General features: G+C 42.7%; 2 protein-coding genes across 9 annotated transcripts in view; one reads left to right on the top strand and one right to left on the bottom strand.

The window, feature by feature from the left end:
- LOC138763509 (leucine-rich repeat-containing protein 55-like) overlaps positions 1 to 9,099 on the bottom strand; it is a 38,616-nt gene extending 29,517 nt beyond the window's left edge. For 2 of the 5 annotated variants that reach the window (XM_069937790.1, XM_069937792.1), the window contains exon 1: positions 8,329 to 9,099. The gene's annotated coding sequence lies outside the window, so the exon portion shown is untranslated. The remainder of the gene's footprint in view (positions 1 to 8,328) is intronic. The other 3 variants (XM_069937791.1, XM_069937793.1, XR_011357620.1) reach the window with 2 other exon arrangements.
- LOC138763507 (coiled-coil domain-containing protein 190) overlaps positions 1 to 22,170 on the top strand; it is a 145,090-nt gene that overhangs the window by 79,101 nt on the left and 43,819 nt on the right. The gene's annotated exons all lie outside the window — the stretch shown is intronic.

Genomic DNA, 22,170 nt, shown 5'->3' with positions numbered 1-22,170 from the left:
AATAAGCTCTTACAAATATGTGCCGTGAAGATGGGTAGGATTCTTGCTTCAGGGGATCTCTTGCGAAACAGCTCACCAATCAAGGTGTCCATCTGCCTGATCGCACCATAGAAAAAAAATTAACGCGTCGTGTCCTCCTCTACCCCAGTGCTTTCCTTTCATTTCGACTATCTTTTTTCTTCAGGACATCTGTATTGCACTACAAGCTGAGAATGAATTTTTTAAATGTTGTGTCACGTGTTCCTTAGAAGCAACAGACGATTTTACCAGTAACCACAGAAACAGCAGCGCTTACTCTATTTACAGACTCGTTTAGGCTTTTGCATTATCATTTCTGCAGTGAAATCTTAATTTCCTTTCACACAGTCATCCTCACATTTGGTCTGTAGCTCCTTTTCGGTCCAATCTTCTGGATATTTTCACTATCATCATATTATTGACAAATTGGAATGGGATAATATATTTTTTGTGACAATATATTTTTTGCTCCATGCGCGCTTTGAAAGTAGAATGCAACATTCCGAAAGTGAAACATAAAATGTCGTGGGGTTGCCAAAATGTCATGGAATATTTTTGGTGTTCAACACAAGATCATTTTTTGCAAGAAGATTAGCAGGAGTAACATTTCAGTAACATTTCAGTTTTTATTCACTAAAACTGGAAATATAAATTTTTCAAGACATCCAGAATTTTGTGGTTGCACTCTGGAATTTCTATGCTTGCTTTGCATAATGCAAAAGCTCCAAGGTTGCCATCTGTGATTCAGCCCTCCTTTGTAAGCTTATCCTGTTTCCAGCAAAATTAGTCATCTTTTGGCAAATATGTCAAGCATTTGCAAACTAGTCTTGCTGTAATATATACTTGAAAATATGTTTTGTTGCCCGAAGTGTAGGTGAGTATCTAATTGCATGCCCAGCCATAATTACTAAGGAGGAAATTATACCTAAAAGAGTAATTTTGAATATAATTTTTCAGATAAATTTTCAAAATGGCACAGGAATGGGATGTGAACTTATTAAATAAAATTTCCTTTATATAAAAAAAAATGAATGGGATGTGCACTCTATAGTGCTCGCTTGGGTAGGTAGCAGTGATGCTGGCTGGCCAGACAGTAGCACCTTATCATGCTGGGTGGCAGTATCAGAGCAGGTGGTCTAAGATCAGGGCCAGGGTCAACTCGAGAGATGGAGAGTTTGGGAAATTGAGGGCTTGTGACCTTGGTCAATCATGGCAAATGGGATGATTGGCACAGTAGGAGGGCTGGAAACAAAGAGATGACATGACTGAAATCTCCTTGTCCTGGGAATGCCATTGCAATTGTAATTCATCAGAATAAAATGTGAACTACTTTGCCCAGAGGTCCTCTGTGTGTGCTGAACATTTCAGATACACAAAAGCAGAAGTACCTAATAGTAATTCTGGAGTGATGCAATTAACCCCTGAAATGGTCAAAATTGCATTCAATTTCTGGAAAAAAATGTACACCACAGTATTGCATGTCCAAATTTATAAATCAATGAATTGTAAGATTATTGCATTCAATTAGAAATTTTATATATCTATTTCAGCTTCTACCTTCATCTTGTATAATGTTCATTTGTAACACTCTGGAATACTTAAAATGCTTCTTTAAAATTAGATCTCTTACTTCTTGGTGGGAATTAACTTGGCTGCTCCTTGACTTGATGACATCACAGTTGTTGGGTGTCTGAAATTTCCTTGAATTAATCGCTGACAGTAACCAACAATAGAAATGACAAAACTTTGACCACAGGGAACATGTGAAATGTGGGCAAATTTTCCTTTAGAGCGGTGTCATTGTGTTATTCCTGACTTGAAAATGCAAGCTTTTATTTTGTGACAAATGTAAAATGGTTGAGGAGCCAAGGCACAATCCAGAATAATGGCACAAACTGTTATCCATTAGCAAACATGTTGGGAGGAAATCCACTATTTCCACATTAATCCTGTTGTTAATGAATGAAAAGAACAATAGAAGTATAATTTGCATGGATCCAACTTGAAGCCTTGATGACCATGCCTAATGAACAATATTTCACAGCTTGCCTCACTGAAAGGGTTCACTCTGCCTTTCTCTCTATCTGACACGGGATGAGGGCGGGTGATATCAGCAGGTTATAATATAAATCAGTCAAGGGATATTTAACATTGAGATAGCACTATTGGGAAAAAATGTTTACATTGTACCTCAGGAGTCTCCACTTATCAATGTTGATGACCTTATGGAGTTCACAGAATCAGAGTCAGGCAGCACAGAAACAGTCCTCCCTGCCCACTGAGCCTACTAATGCTTGATGCACTAATCATACAATGTATTTATTTTTAACTTTTGTATTTAGACTTACAGCATGGTAACAGGTCCTTTTGGCTCATGAGCCGGGGCTGCCCAATTACACCCAGTTGGCCGACAATCTCCGGTACTTCATTGAATGGTAGGAGGAAACTGGAGCACCCATAAAAACCATGCAGATGTGGGAGAAGGTACAAACTCCTGTCAGGCAGCATTGGATTCTAACACCTGTCTTGATTGCTGGCTCTAACTGTGTTGCCCTAACTGTTATGCTATGCTTCCTACATACCTGTAACTTCTCCAAGATGCTAGCAGACATCCACATTCTCGGGGCAATTTACAACAGCTAATTAGCCTATCAACCTGAGAAATAGGGGAAACTGGAATATCCTGGGACAATATGTAGTCCTCACACAGTGGAGCATCTCGGGAGAATATGCAGACCCCACATCAGTGTAGCCTTCATGCTTATGGAACCACTCCACCGGGCCATTCAACTACAGGTGATTGCCTGTCATGTGGTGGACCTGCATTCCCAGCAGTCGCAACAAAACATCCCATAGTGAGGAGGTAAACTGTGGGCTTCTTTCAGAGGTGACGTGTTTGTGTTAGCCAAACTGAGATACATACCCAGGCAGAAATAAAAGCACTGGCTCATGGATTAGTCAATGACTCTGTCATAGGAACTGCCTCCAACCACCTAGTGAATCTGTCGATTACTGTTAACAAATATCTAGACCCTCATGATACCAGAAACGGGCCGATGATGTCGACCTGCACATAGTCGAATCTGCGCTGCGGTGGCTGGAAAGGCTGAAGCAGAGCCTTCATGTGCCTTTGCACTTTTGCAGATTGGCAGTCCAAGCACATCTTGGCCCAGTATGTGACCTGCTTTTTAAGTCCATGCCATACAAACTTATCGGCTATCAGGCAGACCATTGCTCGAATAGAGGGGTTGGGACACCCCTGAATGGCATAAAAAATGTAACGTCTCCATGCTGTGGGATGATAGGGCAAGGCTGACCTGTGGAAACATCACACAGGAGAGTGGTACCTTGCAGCCCAAAGGCTGCATCCTCAAGTTTCAGGCTCATGACACCAGTTCTATAAGCCAGGAGTTCGTCATTCTGGTGCTGAGCTTTGATGAGCACCATTTAGTCTACACCCAGAGAGAAGGCACGTACTGCTTGAATGAAGGAGAGGGACAGGGCATCAGCCACCATATTACTTTTATCAGAGCTATGTTTAATCCTGGTTGAAAACTCTGATACGTAAGAGAGGTGGCATTGCTGACAGGCTGACCAGGGATCTGAAGCCTTTGCGAAGGCAAATGTTAGTGTGTTTTAGCCATCGTTTGTCGGATCATCCTCGGAGGGAGAGGAAGCAAGTCAGCAGGCTCCATCATCGAGGTAGGCCCCATTTCATCAATCATACTGACCTCTTTAGTAGTCTTTTTTTTCACCGCTTGAGATTCAGATTTTTTCATGGCCATTATAAATAATGCTTTAGACAACTTTTAAAGACACTAATTTTTTTAAAAATGTTTCTCCATTTGGGTATTAATTGTGCCAGGCGAGGTGTATTTTCACTTCTCCAACCTACATCATCACGCCATGCCCCCCTCCCCCCCCGGGCCTATTGCAGGGGGGCAAGCTCTGTACCTGCAGGAGTGTAAGGAGACAGGACAACACCTGGACGGCTGTCAATCAGTCAGCCTGAAGGGATCAAGCCCCACCCGGTCAGGTGTCAATCACCCTCCAGGATATAAGCCTGCGCCGGCCTCCCAAAGCTCACTCAGAGTTATTGCAGCTACAGCCAGCCTGGCTCTGTGGAAGTCTTTGTGGATTAAAGCCTGTTGTACAGTCTTACCTTGCGTGTGTCTGATTCTGGCTAACAGCGCAGGGAGCCTCGAAGTTGACCCACGCCACCCAGAAGCCCAGACGCACTTCAAGATCTGGAAGCACGCGGTCGAGGCAATCATCGAGACACACGAAGGCTGCATCCTCGACTCAGATCGGAAGAAGTTGGTCCTACTCTGGTCAAAGCTGGGTCCCCACGCCTTCCAGGCAACCAAAGGCTGCTCCATGTACAAGAGCGCAATGGACACTCTCGAGAACTTGGACAAGCCCCCCATGAATGCGGTCTGTGCGAGGTATCTCCTGAACACCGGAGCCCAGCAACCCGGGGAGACGGCTGAGTCTTACCTGGGACACTTGCAAGAGTTGGCCCGACCTTGTCTGGCTGAACCCAGGGTAGGTGCAGAGGAGGTCGAGAGGCAGATCCGGGATGCCTTTATCTGAGGGCTACACTGGAGGGTCATCCGGCAGAAGCTGCTGGAAGACAATATCTACGCCCTAACCAAGACTGTGGAAGTGGTCCAAACCCCGGAAGCAGCAGCCCTGCACATTGAAGCCTTCGATTCTGGGCTACCCCAGGCTCCCTTATGGCCCTCTCACACTGCAGCTGCAGCCCCAGACCAAGCTGGGGAGAACGTTGCTGCAACAGGCATCTGGCACCCCTGTAAGTACAGTGGGCCCTGGTATGGGTCAGATCGACGATCACGCCAAAACTACCCAGCTAGGAAACAGTATTGTTCCCAATGCGGCTAGAAAGGGCCACTTTGCAAAACTGTGCCTTTCAAAACCTGCCAGCAGCTCAGCAGCCCTCTATGACCTCCTACGCAGACCCCTCCACGTGCGCATGCCGGGCGGCGCCTTTGTCCCTGAGATGACTTCCGCCTTCCCCAACTTCGACGGTGCAACATCCAGCCCCGCCAGCAACTGTTGCAGCATGCGCTCTGAGCACCTGTACCAGCCCCGCCCTCGCCATCGTCGCCCACCGAGAACTATAGTGACACCACTTCCGGCTCACAGTGTGACGTCACTTTCGGCTGATGTAATAACATCACTGCCACCAGCTGTGATGACGTCGCTTCCCCCAGTGCAACGGACACGGCTGGGGAAGGAGGCCAGCCCTGCAGCAGGCCCCTACATGCTGCCGCCATTTTGGGCCAGGCAGCGGCCGACATGGAGGGCCCCCGACATTGTTGAGAATGACGTGGTCAACACGGCGATGAACAGGCCGCCCTACCAACACGCCCCACGCTTTTGGATGCCATCAGCTACCGCACGCCACACCCCATGACCGATATCGACATGGTCAACACAGGAGATGACCAGGCCACCCTACTGACGCTTCCCATGTCTCCGTAAGCTATTAATCACTGTGCACAGCTGGAGAGTGACAACTCTCACTCTGAGACGGTCCTGGCTGCCACCATGCTGACCAGGGATATCCCTCACGATTCGGGCGCTCAATGATATCCGTGCAAGTCAATGGGCAGATAACGAAGTGCCTGTTCGACAGTGGCAGAACCGAGAGCTTCATTCACCTGAGTGTGGCCGACTCCCTGAAATTAAAGGACCACCCCACCACCTGCTCGATTGCCCTCGCCGCCAAGGATAAGATTGTTGGTACCCTCGGGCATTGCTCAGCCGATATAACTGTGGGAGGGGAGACTTACACAGGGTTCAGGCTCCTGGTCATGCCCAAACTCTGTGCCCCAATCCTCCTGGGCCTAGATTTCCAGTGCCACCTGCAGAGTGTTACCCTTGCCTTCGGGGGGCCCCAACATCCACTTACATTACACAGCACACCAACCTACCAGCCCCAACCAACCTGCGGCCTCTCCACACTACGCATCACCCCACCGGTGCTCTTCCCACATCTTGCACTAGGCTGCAAGCTGATTGCCTCCAGAAGTAGGCGCTATTGCACCACAGACAGAGACTTCATCAAGGCGGAGGTGCGGCGACTCTTGACGGAAGGCGTCATAGAACCCAGTAACAGCCCTTGGAGAGCCAAAGTCCTAGTGGTCAAAGGGGGAAGTAAGCAGAAGATGGTCGTGGATTACAGCCAGACCATAAACCGGTACACCTAGCTGGATGCCTACCCCCTGCCGAGGATCACTGACATGGTCAACGAGATAGCCTGCTACCGGGTTTTCTCCATGATTGACCTGAAGTCGGCGTATCACCAAATCCCCATCCACCTGAAGGACAAGCCCTACACCGCTTTTGATGCAGACGGGTGCATGTACCAGTTCCGCCGAGTTCCCTTTTGGGTCACGAACAGGGTCTCTGTTTTCCAGCAGGAGATGGATCGCATGGTAGACTTGCATAAGCTAAAGGCAAAGTTCCCGTACCTCGAGAACGTCACTATCTGCGGTCGAGACCAGCAGGACTACGATGCTAACCTGGAAAAATTCCTCCAGACGGCCGGGGAGCTGAACATCACGTACAACAAGAAGAGTGTGTTTAGCACCACCCGCCTCGCCATCCTGGGGTACATCATGGAGTCGTCGGCCCAGATCCAGAAAGGATGCGCCTAGGACCCTCCACGGCTCCGAGCTAGGGCACTCCACCATTGAAAAGGAGATCCAGATGATTGTGGAAACGGTTTTCCACTGGCGCCACTACCTGGCCTCACAGACCAGCGAGGCATGGCGTTCTCATGTTTAACACTGCCCACAAGAGCAAGATCAAGAACAACAATATACTGCGCTGGAGAGTCGAGCTGGCAACCTACACTACCACATCCAATACTGCCACGCGAAGTTTAACGACTCCCCCGATGCCCTCTCTTGCACCTGCGCATCTACGCACAACGGCAGGCTGCAGACATTGCATGAGTCCCTCTGCCATCCAGGTGTCACCAGGTTGTACCATTTCATTAAGTCCCGAAACCTGCTGTACACCATCAGGGACATGACCGAGGCCTTTCCAGCATCTCGGCATGGACTTCAAAGTGCCCCTACCTTCCACGAATCGAAACATCTACTTCCTCACGGTAGTGGACGAGTACTCACTTTCGCTATCCCTTGCCCAGACACCTCCACGGCCACCGTCATCAGGGCCCTGGGGCAGAATTTCACCATGTTTGGCTACCCTGCCTTCATCCACAGTGATCGGGGGTCTAGTTTCATGAGTGATGAGCTGCGTCAGTACCTGACGGCGAGGGGCATTGTCACCAGTCACACGATGAGATATAACCCGAGAGGCAATGGGCAAGTGGAATGCGAGAACGGGATGGTCAGGAAGGCAGTCCTCCTGGCTCTCAGGTTGAAAGGGTGGGCTGTTGAGTACTGGCAGGACGCCCTGCCCGAGGCACTCCATGCCATTCGGTCACTGCTGTGCATGGCTATCAACGATACCCCTCACGAATGTCTGTTCTCTTTCCCCAGGAGGTCGGCAACTGGAATGTTCCTCCCAGCATGGCTCATGTCCCTGGTCGAGCAGGTCTTCCTCCTACATGCAAACCATAACTATGCCTACGTTAGGTTCGGCAGTGGCAGGGAGAACACCGTCTCAACCAGGGACCTGGCACCAGCAGGAGCACCCACTACACCATGCCACCCTCCAGCCCAGGACGACGCTGACCGGGCATACATCCCCGCAGTTGTGGGGCACGCAGGACCTCCTTGACCTCCAGGGGCCCGCTTCAGCCTTGGGAGACGAATCCGCCCCCCCACCCATCCAATACGACCCTCATACGTTGACCCCGGCCACCCCTCCGCGTGGCACCACACCAGCCACACAGACCCATGCCACCAGCCCCCCACTTCCCTTCTGACCAGTGACCAGAAGCCAGTCCTACGACAGTCACAGAGACCCCGGTGGCCGCCGGATCGTCTCAATCTGTAAATATTGTATGTATATAGTGGGTGCAATTCCTTGTTATTGCCCCACCCTGGGACAATTTTAAAGAAGGGGGTGAATGTGGTGGTACACCACCGCCTACTGCAGGGGGCAACTTCTGTACCTGCAGGAGTAAGGGGACAGGACAACACCTGGCCAGCTGTCAATAAGTCAGCCTGTAGGGGTCAAACCCCACCCAGTCGGGTGTCAATCACCCTCCAGGATATAAGCCTGCACCAGCCTCCTGAAGCTCACTCAGAGTTACTGCAGCTACAGCCAGCCTGGCTCTTTGTGCATTAAAGCCTGTTGTACAGTCTTTACCTTATGTGTGTCTGATTCTGGCTAACAGCGCACCACAGCCTGAATTCTTGTAAGCGGTGGCAGAGTAAACATAGATGCTGCAGTTGCTCATTGTGGAAGTGGCTGGCGATGAGCATGTCATCCTACAATACAAAAAGGGAGTCCATGCCACACCCCACTGAGTCCATCAGTCGCTGGAATATTTGTGCAGAATTTTTGAGCCCAAAAGTCCTCGTCAGCCAACATGAGGCAGATGGCTTCTGGCTTATCCTCTAAAAACAACTGCTCGAGAAGCAAGCAAGGCCTATGGCCATCTGCCAATGCCAACGTGTCATTCATTAACTCTGAAGGGCCACGGTCCCCCAGACCATCGATATGGAGGAGACGTGCAGCTCGCTCACATTATGAGAGACTGTAAATCCGGAGAAGGAAGGCTTTTAGGGCTTTGTATTTGTCAAGAGTTGGTGGGTCCCAAAGAAAATCCAATACTTGACCAGCCTTGTCCTGGTCGAGGGCGCTTACCACATGATAGTACTTAGTGGCGTCCACTTCTATCTGGTGAATGTGGAACTGCGCCTCAGCCTGCCCAAACCAAACTTCAGGTTGAGTTGTCCAAAAGACAAACAAGAACTGCTATGCTGTCCATGTTGGGTCCAAAATCCATTTGGGCCTGTTGGGGTCACCAATGTAGTAATTGTGTCGCAGTGTGAAATGAAGAATGAGAAGATGATCAGACGGAGTCATCGAAGTTCAGTAAATGACATTCCTCAAACAGTCACACGCAGCTTTTTAAAAGCCCACACGTTCCAAATGATGTCATCACATTGTGACATCATGACATCACTCGGAACCTCCCGAGCCGGTTCAATTAAGCCTCTGGTGAGCTGCTACAGTACCACATTAAGAGCAACAATGCACAGAACAGCATGGAGGAAATTTCTGGACATCTTCAAGGGGTTTGGTGTTCTTCCATTCACCTATACAATACAGTTAAAAGAGGACACACAGTCAGTAGTGCAGCCCTGAGGCAAGTTCCAGCGCCGCTAAAAGAAACACTCAAGCAGGAACTTGACTGAATGACAGCACTAGGGGTCATAAAGGAAATGGAGGAGCCCACAGAATCGGTGAATTCAGTGGTGTTGTCAAAAAGAACCGTGACCTACACATGTGCATAGACCCAAAAGACTTGAATGCTAATATAAGGAGAGAACATATTAGATTCCAACCAGAGATGAAATTACAAGTGAGATGTCAGTAGTGCAGCCCTGAGGCAAGTTCCAGCGCCGCTAAAAGAAACACTCAAGCAGGAACATGACTGAATGACAGCACTAGGGGTCATAAAGGAAATGGAGGAGCCCACAGAATCGGTGAATTCAGTGGTGTTGTCAAAAAGAACCGTGACCTACACATGTGCATAGACCCAAAAGACTTGAATGCTAATATAAGGAGAGAACATATTAGATTCCAACCAGAGATGAAATTACAAGTGAGATGGCCGGTGCAAAGTTTGTCACTACATTGGATGCATCCCAGGGCTTTTGGCAAATAAAACTGCACAAGATAGCACAAAATACTGTACATTTAACACACCGTTTGGCCAATAATCCTGACTGAGGATGCCTTTTGGAATTTCCACAGCTCCAAAAGTGTTCCACAGGACAATAGAGCACATCATAGAAGGCATAAATGGGGTATCTGTGTACATGGATGACATGATCCTATGGGGATCCACACAAAAACAACACAACTGAAGGCTCATCAAAGTGCTACAACACATCCAGAAGTGTGGATTAAAGTTAAACAGAGAAAAATGTCAGTTTGGTGTGAAGGAAATCACTTTTTTGGGAGATAAACTATCAGAGGCAGGTGTGGAGCCAGACAAGAGCAAGGTGAAAGCAATTTTAGAGATGCACCGACCCACTGACAAAAAGGACATATTGAGAGTGCTGGGAATGATCATTTTTAATAGTAAATTTATACCAAAGCTGTCTTCCCAAACAATGTACCTCAATAAGTTGCTACAGGACAAATGTGATTTCAAGTGGACAGACAGCCACGAGAACGAATGGGGATGACTGAAAACCATTCTAACTGCAGAACAGTACTTCTGACGTTCATTGACACATCCAGAAGGACAAAAATATCCACAGATGCTTCAAAAGGTGGAATAGCTGCCGTCCTACTTCAGGCCTTAGGGGAAGATTGGAGGCCAGTAGCATCTAAATGTCGATATGCACGGATTGAGAAAGAGTGTTAAGGTCTGGTTTATGGACGGGAAATTCCACAGTTATGTGTATGGTTGACCAACGTTCCTAGCAGAGACAGACCACAAGCTATTAATAGAAATAATCAATAAAATTCTCAGTGAAATGTTGCCACAAATCCAAAGATTGATGATGAAGCTCCAATGTTATGACTTTGAATTGGTGAACACATCAGGGAAACTTATGTTAGCTAATGTACTGTCCAGGGCAACGACACAGAGTCAAACACACAATAAGAGTTCCATAGAGACAGAGGTGAATCTCCACATTAATATGATCACTGAATCTCTTCCCGTATCTGACATGAAATCCAAGCAGATCACAGCTGAAATAGAAAAGGACAGTGTTCCACAGAAGGTCACATCTGAAGAATCTGAATGAAGAATGGCCTAGAAGTGAATGTCAGCCATATTATAGCATCAGAGCTGAGCTGAGTGTTGTCAATGGGCTTCTACTCAGAGCAGAATTGTTATTCCTCAATCTTTGCGACAAGTAATGCTGAAAAGGGTGTATGAGGGGCACCTTGGAATTTAAAAATGCAAGAGGAGGCCAGAACTGCGGTTTATTGGCCAGGGATAAATGCTAACATTGACAGGATGGTTTAAGCTGTGAGACCTGTTTGAAACATCACCCAAAGCAGACAAAGCAACCCACGATAATAACTGACGTACCAGCAGAACCATGGCAGAAAGTTGGGACTGAACTGTTCCACATGGATGGAAAGAATTACTTGTTGGTTATTGATTATCTATCAAACTATCCAGAGATTGCGCTGCTTCCTAACATGACTGCTGCTTGTGTGATCAAATATATGAAATCAATCTTTGCTAGACATGGAATTCCTCAAATTGTCTATAATGATAATAACAGTTGTAGAGAATTCCAGAACTTTGCAGAAGGGTATGATATTTGACATGTGCCTTCAAGTCCTCTGCATCCACAGTCAAATGGTAAAGCAGAGAAAGGAGTTCACATTGTTAAACAGTTGCTCAAGGAGACATAAGACAGTGGCTCAGATCCATATCTAGCTATTGAATACAGAGCTTCACCACTTGAACATGGCATATCACACTCTGAGCTTCTGCTGGTACATAGACGACACACCACACTTCCCTACTCTGCAGACCAAAACAAGAACAGAGATGTTGAAGATGTCAAACAGAAACAAAAGCATCTGCAATGGAAACAAAAAGCAAACTATGACAAGTCAGCAAGAAGCTTAGGGCCACTGGCTCAACATGACACAATTGATTCCAACACTTGGGACAAAAAGACCACTGTTCTGGAGGAAGTAAATCTAAATTCTGTCAGAACAGAGGAGGGTCAAATACTGAGGAGGAATCGAAAGAGCCTGCTGAAAATACAAGAGACACTGCAGGAACAGACAAATGCAGAAGATCTAACATGCACAGCAATAGAGGAAACACCACCAGTGCTGGTCAGTAGTGGACCTGCAGAGTCAACACATGCACCTTTGTTAAGAAGATCCACTGGTGTTATCAAAGCACCTGCCAGACTGAATCTTTAAAAGAAAAAGAACTGCGCACTAACAAAAAAATTTGTGCTGCTGATGTTTGTATTTATGTTTGTGCTGAACATTAAATTGAAATGAATAGTGTATTAGTGTATCATGTTGTTAGATTAAACATCTCAAGGAAAGGGGATGTACTGATAGAGTACTCGTGCATGTGCTAGTGCTAATCCTGACTATTAGGAGGAGTCAGGATATGAGCTGTTGCATCTTGGGTAGATTCAAAAAGGATACCTCCATGAGGTCATTTGTGTGGGTGCTCTAGCTAATAAATATGGTTGTTTTAAAAGAACACAAGTTTCTTTATTCTTTGGCTTGGCTTCGCGGACGAAGATTTATGGAGGGGATAAATGTCCACGTCAGCTGCAGGCTCGTTTGTGGCTGACAAGTCCGATGCGGGATAGGCAGACACGGTTGCAGCGGTTGCAGGGGAAAATTGGTTGGTTGGGGTTGGGTGTTGGGTTTTTCATCCTTTGCCTTTTGTCAGTGAGGTGGGCTTATTACAATAAAAGAAACATCACTCTGGTTTGAAATTTTTAAAAACCCATAAAATAATGGAAACACTCTATGAAAGTAAAATAAACAAGGTTAGTGTTTCAGGTCTCTGCCACCTGACCCCGATGATTGATTCTAGCATTTTTTATTAGTTATTATGAATCATATCCAAATCTGTCAAGGTGGATGGAATTAAAGGAACTATTCTAATATAAATTAGAGAGTTTTTACATTAGATCCTTCAACATTTACTCATTGCGTTTGAAGGCAGGTCCAAGTTTTCTTTCTTGAATCCAAACCATCAAGTTCTTAAGGGTCTTTAAATTACGACTTGCCTCCTAATTATTCATTCATTATAAAAGCAGAGTTTCTCGGCATTGTGCAATTAAAGGATCAGGAGTGTAATGAAGTTTCCTGCCCTTTGAAGAATTAAACATTGGCCCAGCTTGTTTCTTGATATGTCATCATTTCAGCTGGGTTGATATAAGGATTGATAGAAAGTAGAAGGGTTGGGATAATGAGAGAGAAAGCTCACCAATCTCTGTTGGGATTATATAGGCAGAAATTCATTGGAAACAGAATTGGATTTGACTCAGTTAATCCTATCAAGATGCCAGTGAAATATGGCTTGGCAGTTTGAGGAACATTTCATTTATGAAAGAATATTTAACTTAACCTCTCCCAAAAACAAATATGGATCAAAAATTAGGTACCAGTAGAATCCTACATGCAACCCCATCCCACTACTGACCTATTAAACACACCAAACATGTGAAGTAATGACTTGTTCAGTGTAAAAGAATACTAAGAGTCAAGATCCAAATTCCATGTTCAGCTACACTGGTTTATCTTACAGGAAGTTTTTAAGTGGCAGATAACATTGCTTCCTTGGTTTGGATTCGTAATTCTTTCCCAGATATTCATTCAAGTGAGAGTGATTCTTCAGGTTTATTTAATGCCCGTATAAATATATTAAAAAATATTCCCAGTGCAGAGGGAGTCAATCAGGACTCCGTGTCTATTTCACTCTAATTGGTCTATTCATCTCCCAGATTTGTTATGACCACGTTCTTCAGTAAATTCTACCCAGTACAGTGAGATTGTGCTAAAGAGCCCAAAGCCCTTTTTGCCCAAAGTATATCATCAATTTAAATCACTTCTCTCCACTTTTCCCACCCTCAATCCCAATGACCAAAACAGGGAACTAATGGATTTTTGTCTTCTTCAGTCACTGCTAACTTTATCCTTATTCCAAAGATCCAGATACCTCACTATTATCCTACTCACAATAGCTTCCAAATTTCCACAGATCTTCCTCTCCCACCTTATCCTCTGTGATTTTCCCTTATATTCACCAAGAGCATTTTTTTAAAAATTTCATCATCCCCTCCATCCCTTCCCCAACCCACCACAAATCATCATGAATTACCTACTTCTCATATTACCTGTCAACCATCACTGACTCTCACAAACTCCTTTCTCAATGATCCTCTCACCTCTTTGTTCCTTCTACAGATTGTGAGGGTACACAGAAAGCTAAGGAAATACATTGATTGTCTGCATCTACCTTATACCACTCCAGTCGACAGCATAAAATTATTTTCACTAAGCCCACAAAACAATTCATTTAAAAATGAAATAAGTGCAGAAGACAAGATAATAACTTTTCTCCCACCATCAATAAGACAAAGGAGATGATCATTGATTTCAGAAGAGGGGGAAAAATCCACACCTCTGTCCATATTAACAGCACTTCAGTTGAAAGAGTAGAAAGCTTCAGTTTCTTAGGAATAAACATTTCCAATGGCATTATCTGGGACAAGCACAGAGACACGATGATCAAGAAAATGCACTAACTCTTGCTATTTTTTTAGAAAACTATGGATATTCTGCATATGAATACAGCTTATAACTTAATTCAAATTTCCCTCCATTGTATGGTCTCCTGCCATACCTCCTGCTGTCTTGGAAAGGCAACCAATAATACTGAAATACCCATCACACCCCATACACACTCTTTTCTCCCTCCTCCCAATGGGGAGAACACTCTGTGTGTGTGTACAAGTATGAAAGCAATCTCCAACTCTATGACCCTCAGGCTCCTAATTGAATGCCACAATAGCACTCTGATGCTACCTTTGCTTTGTGCTAATTAATCTTCCTTTTCATTGCAATCTTATACTCTGCAAATTGTGCTCTTTACACGGCTGAATGAAAGTTTGTGATAACTGTTAGTCTGTTGGCAGACTACCTGTTGGCAGGTACTTTGTGATAAATAACTTTTAACCTTAGTCTCACGTTTTGATTTCACACATTTCAAATAAATACTGTTTTATCCTGTTTTTGCCCTTATTATAATCATAATGTATTAGTCCAAGCTGGACAAAAGTGCAGGCCATATTTTCATTAATTGACCGATCACTACCTTGCGTAACTATGTGTCAAAGAACAGTTGTTAAATCTTACTAAATTAGCTTTAGCAATCCACTTTTTAAAATTCTATTCTGTGACTGTGGTAATGCCAGGTCAGGTAGCAAGAGATTTGAATATGTGCATGAAATCTGTAAAGCTAAAAGAAAGTATGATCTGTATGTTATAATATTTAATGGCCCTGCCACTTAAAGTATGACATGTGAAGCTGGAAAACTGGAAAAAAAGGAACATTATATCTATCTATTTAAAATACTTAATCTTGAGTGCAAAATTCAATCGAACCAAATCATTTCCTACTTCTGCAAACAAAAAATTGTTGAAGAAACTTAGCAGGTTAGACAGCATCCATGGTAGAAATGATCAGTCAATGTTTTGGGTCAGGACTATTTATCAAGACCAAGAGAGATAAAATTGCAGACATAAATAGAGAAATAAATTGGGGAGTATAGGGCTGGAGGTTTGGGAGGTGGAGAGACAAGTGAAGGAATAAATTATTAGGGGTGGGGGGGAGGGGACACCTGCTCTTTGGTTGTGATGAAAACTTATGAGAATAAATTTAAGATTCCTGCAGCCAACCATTTTATCTCTCCCCCCCCCCCCCCCCCACCCCACATCCCACCATTCCTACAGAGACATTTCTATCCTTGGGCCATTCATTGTCAAGGTGAGCCCAAATGTAAACTTAAGGAACAACACATCATTTTCCTCCTGGGCGGCCTTAAACATAATGGCTTCCCTCTCTTTTTCCCCTCCCTCCTCTCCTTTGCTTGCCCCTTGTCATGGTCACATACTTACCTTTGTCAGGTGCGGTGTCGGCTGTTGCTGATGACATAGGAGATGGGATGTGCAGGAGTAATATGCACATGCGTGGGTGTGTTAATTGTCAGTATATGGGGGATGAATCTCAGATGCAGGAGAAGGAGAGTGAGAAAGTCAGGATCACCTGTGTGGCAGTGAGTCAATGAGAAGGTCAGAGGGGTTTGACTGGGTGGTATTTGGGGAGTTGAAGAATGCAATATTGTGTCTAGTGAAAAATAAAGTTGACTTCATGGGGTACTGAAGGAAATCCCTTTCTCCCTCTCTCTCCCTTCCCCACTCCTTCCCTTTCTCTCTCCCCCCCCCCACTTCCTCCTCTCTCTTCCCCTCACCACCACCCCCCCCACTCAATTCTCCCTCCCACATACTCGAGATTGCTTGTTTACACAGTAAAGTAGCCTAACATAGCAGATCCATCTTGATATTGCCTCAGTGGTCTGATCAGATTTGAAGAAGCATTAGGTGAGTTGTGCATAAAAGCAATGCCTAGCGCAGCACTTATAATAAATCAGGACATGGTGGTTCACGATGGAGCAACAACGTGCTCATGAGTCTGGAATTTGTCCAGCATTTGGGAGCAGCCTAATTGAAAGAAAAGCATTTTGATTACATTTGAGCGACTGGGAGTTAATGAACAGGTTGATGGGGGATTTAAGTTCTTCGAGTCCCAAGATGGACAGGATTCTTTGCAGTAAACAAAGATGTTGAAATGCAAGCTGGCCTGCTCAATTTGGCACATTGCTACACCAGTCAAGGCAATACAAATTCTGGCCAGGCACCAAGCACTGAATTATCCCTTGATAAAGGTGAGGTTGGGCATGGTGAGGCAGTGGTTCCCTGCAGCTGTCGAGCCAGGAGAACAACTTGTTCCTTTAGACTCTGCACATTACCAACAAGTTTTAGCATATTATTCAACCAAAATCCTCCCTACCCCATAACCCTCTATTTTTCTTCCAACCATGTGCCTGTCTAAGAATCTCTTAAATGCCCCTAATGTTTCAGCCTCCACCACCATCCCTGGTAAGGCATTTCAAGCATCCACAACTCTGTGTGTAAAAAAAATAAACTTAACCCTGATTTCTCCTCTAAACTTCTCTCCCTTCACTTTGTACATGTGTCCTCTGGTTTTTGCTGATCTTGTCCTGGGAAACAGGTGCTGGCTGTCCACCCTATCAATGCTTCTCATAATCTTTAGACCTCTATTAAGTCTCATCCTTCTACACTCCAAAGTGAAAATTCCCAGCTCTTCTAACCTTGCCTCATAAGACTTATTTTCCAATCCAGGAAACATCCTGGTAAATCTCCTCTGCACCCTCTCCATAGCTTCCACATCCTTCCTATAATGAGGTGACCAGAAATGAACACAATGCTCCTAAGTGTGGTCTTAACAAAGATTTGTGGAGTTGTAACATGGCCTGTCTACTCCTGAATACAATTCCCCTATTAATGAAGCCCAGCATTCCAAAGGCCTTCTGAACTATCCTATCAACCTGTGCAACAACCTTGAGGTATGAATGGATTTGGATCCCAAGGTCCCTCTGTTCATCCACACTCTGAAATAACTGGTCATTAACCCTATACTCAGCCTTCTGGTTTTACCTTCCTCATACTTATCTGAATTGCCACTTCTCTGCCCAACTCTGCATCCTGTCTAGATCCTCTTGTAACCTTCAACAACCTTCATCTCCATCCACAACTCCTCCAACCTTCACATCAGCAGCAAACTTACTGACATGTCCTTCTGCCTCTTCATCCAGGTCAATTACTTAAAAATCACAAAGAGCAGGGGTCCCAGAACAGAACTTTGAGGCACTCCACTAGTACCAACCTCCAGACAGGATACTTTCCTTCCATTTCTACTCTCTGCTTTCTACCTGAAAATGTGGTCTTTATTTTAAAAAAGAGAACATATGCTGAAAACACTCTGTGAGCAAGGCAAATACTATGGAAAGAAAAAATTAATGTTTCATATTCAGCTTTTTATCACAACTTGAAAAGAGAGGAAAAATAAGGCAGTTTTCATTGTGGAGGGGATGAGAATGGGGGTGGCTTGTTTCTCTCTCTTTAATATTCTGTACTGGGTTATTTCCTTTGAATTCATTCTTGGGCCATAGCCTCATTTATTGACCATTGCTCTGCCACAAGGAAGAAGTGTTATGTTTTCTTCCACTGCTAGAAATCACATGCTGCTTGCAAGTGAAAGGTCTGTGTTTGACTTGCTCTTGAATTAATTCTCTGATACTGTTACATTCATCTGGCAATACATTGCTATGCATGACCTGGCTGCAGGGGAATTTGAAACCCCTTCTGTTCATGAGTTAATGGATTCTTAATCTTGAGGTTTTCCCATTCTCTGTTCCCTGGCAACAATAGTAGGACATAATTCCACAATCCCAAAAGAGAGAGTTGGTAATTAAAATCTCAATGGCAATTCAGTATTTCAATGAGATTCTCACAATTTCCCAAATCATTGCTCACTAGCTTGTAACTGAATGCCCAATCTACTCACAAAATACTGCTACAATAAATGCACCAGCTCGACATTACCGCATTGCCATCTGATCACATAGAAGAGTATGATAATTGATTATGTCATTTCAGCCAGATTCATACGGCAAGGAAACAGGCCTTTCAGCCCATGGCTTCACCTTGACCATCAAGCACCCATTTTCACTCATCCTACAGCAGACCCATTTTATTCTCCTTATGTTCCCATCAACTCCTTTCCATACACAACTACCCCAGATTCTTCCAGTGACCAGCACACAAGGAACAATTTACAGCAATTAATTAACCTTCCAACTCGCATACCCTTGGCACGTAGGATGAATTTGAAACAGCTTCTGTTGATGAGTTGACACATTCTAAATCTAGTCTTTTCCCATTTCTGTTCCCTGGCAACAATAACAGAACTTAATTCTGTAGTCCTCCAGAGCAGCCGGTGGAAACCTTCATCATCATAGAAATAATGTCCAATCTCCACGCAAACAGCAGAGGTCAGGATTGAACGCAAGGCCCCAGAGCTGTGGGGTACCAGCCCTGCTACCTGTGTCACTGTGCCAATTCTCACCAAGTCTGAGAAGAAGGGCTGGTTAAAGGGAATCATGGTTGTTTCAATGGAGGATGGAATCATTTATATTGTGGGGAGAAAAATCATTCCGGAAATGTTTCAAGATAACAGGCCTCTTCTATCTACTGGACAAGGTTTTGTTTTTGGCCTCCTGTTGAGATGCTGACAATTTTTTTTTTCCCAGGGTTCAGATTAGTCACAGTGAAACCATGAGAAATGGGCATTTCTGAGCTGGATAATAGGAGCAGTGACGCCAAGAGTTCTACTCTCAACAAGCAATCGCTCATGGAATTGTACACCCTGTACTTTAAAGAGCCGGTGTCTTTGGTGATAACGGAGAACAACAAAGATATCAGATGAAAGCGTTCCAACCAGGCAGCACAAAATATCTACTTGTACACAGTTTATTGCTTCTCTCCAATTCAGTTATCTTTTTCACTCTTAATTGGAATGAAATATGTTGTCAACCAAGTATTGTTTCAAGCAATTTTTACAACAATTCTTTGTGTCAAATTGTCTCTAATCCTTGCCAAGGGTAATCGTATTTCCATTTCTGATTTTTAAAAAGTCAACAATCTGAAATGCTAAATTTATTTCACTCTGCGGATTCTTCCCTGGCTTGCTGATTGCATTGTAGATACCAGATTTCACTCATCTACTGTATTTTACTTTGGCAGAGAACCATTGCAAAATTGAGGGAAGCCATTTGGTCCGCAGCACTTGCACCAGCTCTTTGGAAGGAACACTCAATTTTCAATTAGTTCAACTCCCTGTCCTTTCCCTGTCGACCTGATAAATGTTTTGCCTTCAAGTATGCCTTTGATTCTAAAGCGAGAGGTGTAGCTATTTTGATTAATAAGAAATTGTCATTTAAATTGGAATCTGTTGTAAGTGAATCAGTAGGTAGACTCTTGGTTGTAAATTGTAAAATCTATTCGGAATCTTGGATACTTATAAATATTTTGCTCCAAATGTAGATGATGAGAAATTTATCCAAGATTTTTTCTTTAATTTGATGCAGGCACATGAAAAAGTAATGATTGGAGATGATTTTAATTGTTGTTTGGATCTATTATTAGATAAATCTCTGAAAATAGTGACTAGAACAAAAAAGGCAAAACAGGTTTTAACATTAATGAAAGAAATGAGTTTAGTTGATATATGGAGAAGATTGAATCCTTAGGAGAAAGATTTTTCTTTTTATTCATTTTGATATGATTTTTATTCTAGAATAGATTTATTTTTATTATCGGTTCAATTACAAGGACGTGTAATATCTGCCAAATATAAAAGTAGAATATTATCAGATCATTCTCTTTTATTAATAACATGTACAGGTTCAGAAAAAAACAATAATTCTTTATTGTTAAGGAATGTTGAGTTTTATAATTTCATAAGAGATCAAATACAGCAATATTTTTTAAAAATACAGATTCATTTAACAGTAAGTTTGTTTTATGAGATGCTTTAAAAGCAATTTTAAGAGGACAACTTATTAGTTTTTCAACAAAAATTAAGAAACAGTATTCTTGTGAGGTTGATAAATTGGAAAAGGAGATAGAGAATTTAGAAAAAGATTTACAGCAGAATTAAATGGAGACTAAGAAATTACAGTATAATTCATTAAAAACTTATAAATTTGAGAAATTGTTACAAAGAACTAAACAAAAGTATTATGAATAAGGGGAAAGGGCTCATAAAGTATTAATGTGGCAATTAAAGACAGAAAATGTTTCAAGAATAACTAATGCTATTAGAAAAGATTCAAAGATTACATATAAACCCCAAAAGGTAAATGACACTTTTAAGGAGTTTCATATGAAATTATATATATCTAAATCTGAGAAAGATGAAGTTAATATTGATAGTTTTTTTTTAATCTGACTTTCAGTTATCTTTTTTAAGTATTCAAGAATATAATGAATTGGATGCTCCCTTTACTTATAGAGAAATTATAGAAGCACTTAAATCAATGCTTAATGGGAAATCTCCAGGTGAAGATGGATTTACATCTGAATTTTATTTAAAAATTCAGGATTTATTAATACCTCTATTAATGGATGTATTGAAACAAGCAATGGAGGTTCATTCTTTACCAGACTCTTTTTATCAGGCAATTATTACAATTATTCTTAAGAAAGATAAAGACCCATTTAAAACTGAATCTTATAGACATAGTTGTTTGTTAAATGTCAACTATAAAATTGTAACTAAGATTCTAGAAAATAGATTGGCAAAATACTTACTGGGTTTAATTCATTTAGACCAATCTGGATTTATTAAAAATTGTTATTCTGCAGATGATATTGAAAAATTAATTAGTTTGAATCACATTTCTCAGGAGGAATCCAACTTACCATTAGATGCTGAAAAAGCATTTGATAGGTTAGAATGGAGTTTTTATATTTAAAGTATTTGAAAAATTTAGGTTTGGACCAATATTTATTAGTTGGATTGAATCTTTATATAAAATTTCCTCAGCCAGACTGGTGAAAAATGGCCAAATGTTGTTGTGTTTTTTATTAGAAAGGTCTACTAGACAAGGTTTCCCTTTGACTCAGCATTGTTTGCATGAGCTATTGAACCTTTGGCTCAATTGATAAAACAAGATATTAATATTAAAGGTATTAAAGTGAAATCTGAGGAATTTAAGATTAATTTATTTGCTGATGATGTTATAATTTATTTAACAGAACCTCAAAATTCTTTAAAATCGTTATATGAAAGGTTGGAACAATATGGAAAAATAACTGTTACAAAATTAATTGGGAGAAAAGTAAGATTATACTGTTGATTGATGCTGATTATACTTATTGTAAAGGTATTGTTCAATTTAAATTGTCAGAGCAAATTAAATATTTTGGTATTTATTTACCTTTACTTCATAAAATTAAAAATGACTTAAGTAGATGGAAACATTTACCTATAACATTAATAGGTAGAGTTAATTGTATTAAGATGAATATTTTCCCTAGAATACAATATCTTTTTAAGTCTATTCCTGTCAAGTTCCTCAAAAGTTTTTTAAAGATTTTAATTTTATAGTTAGGAATTTTTTATGGAAAGATAAAATGGTTCGGGTATCTTTAAAAAATTAACTTGGAGATATGAATTGGGAGGTTTACAGCTTCCAAATTTTAAAAATTATTATAAAGTTGGACAATTAAAGTTTATTAATAGAATATTTGATTTGGAAAATCCATTGGTATGGGCTGATGTTGAGTTAACTAAAATTGGTCAGAAGAAAATTGACA

The sequence above is a fragment of the Narcine bancroftii genome, chromosome 5 (assembly GCF_036971445.1).
Source record: "Narcine bancroftii isolate sNarBan1 chromosome 5, sNarBan1.hap1, whole genome shotgun sequence".
Classification (NCBI taxonomy): domain Eukaryota; kingdom Metazoa; phylum Chordata; class Chondrichthyes; order Torpediniformes; family Narcinidae; genus Narcine; species Narcine bancroftii.
Note: the sequence above shows the minus strand (reverse complement) of the source record. Positions and strands in the feature narration are given on the sequence as shown.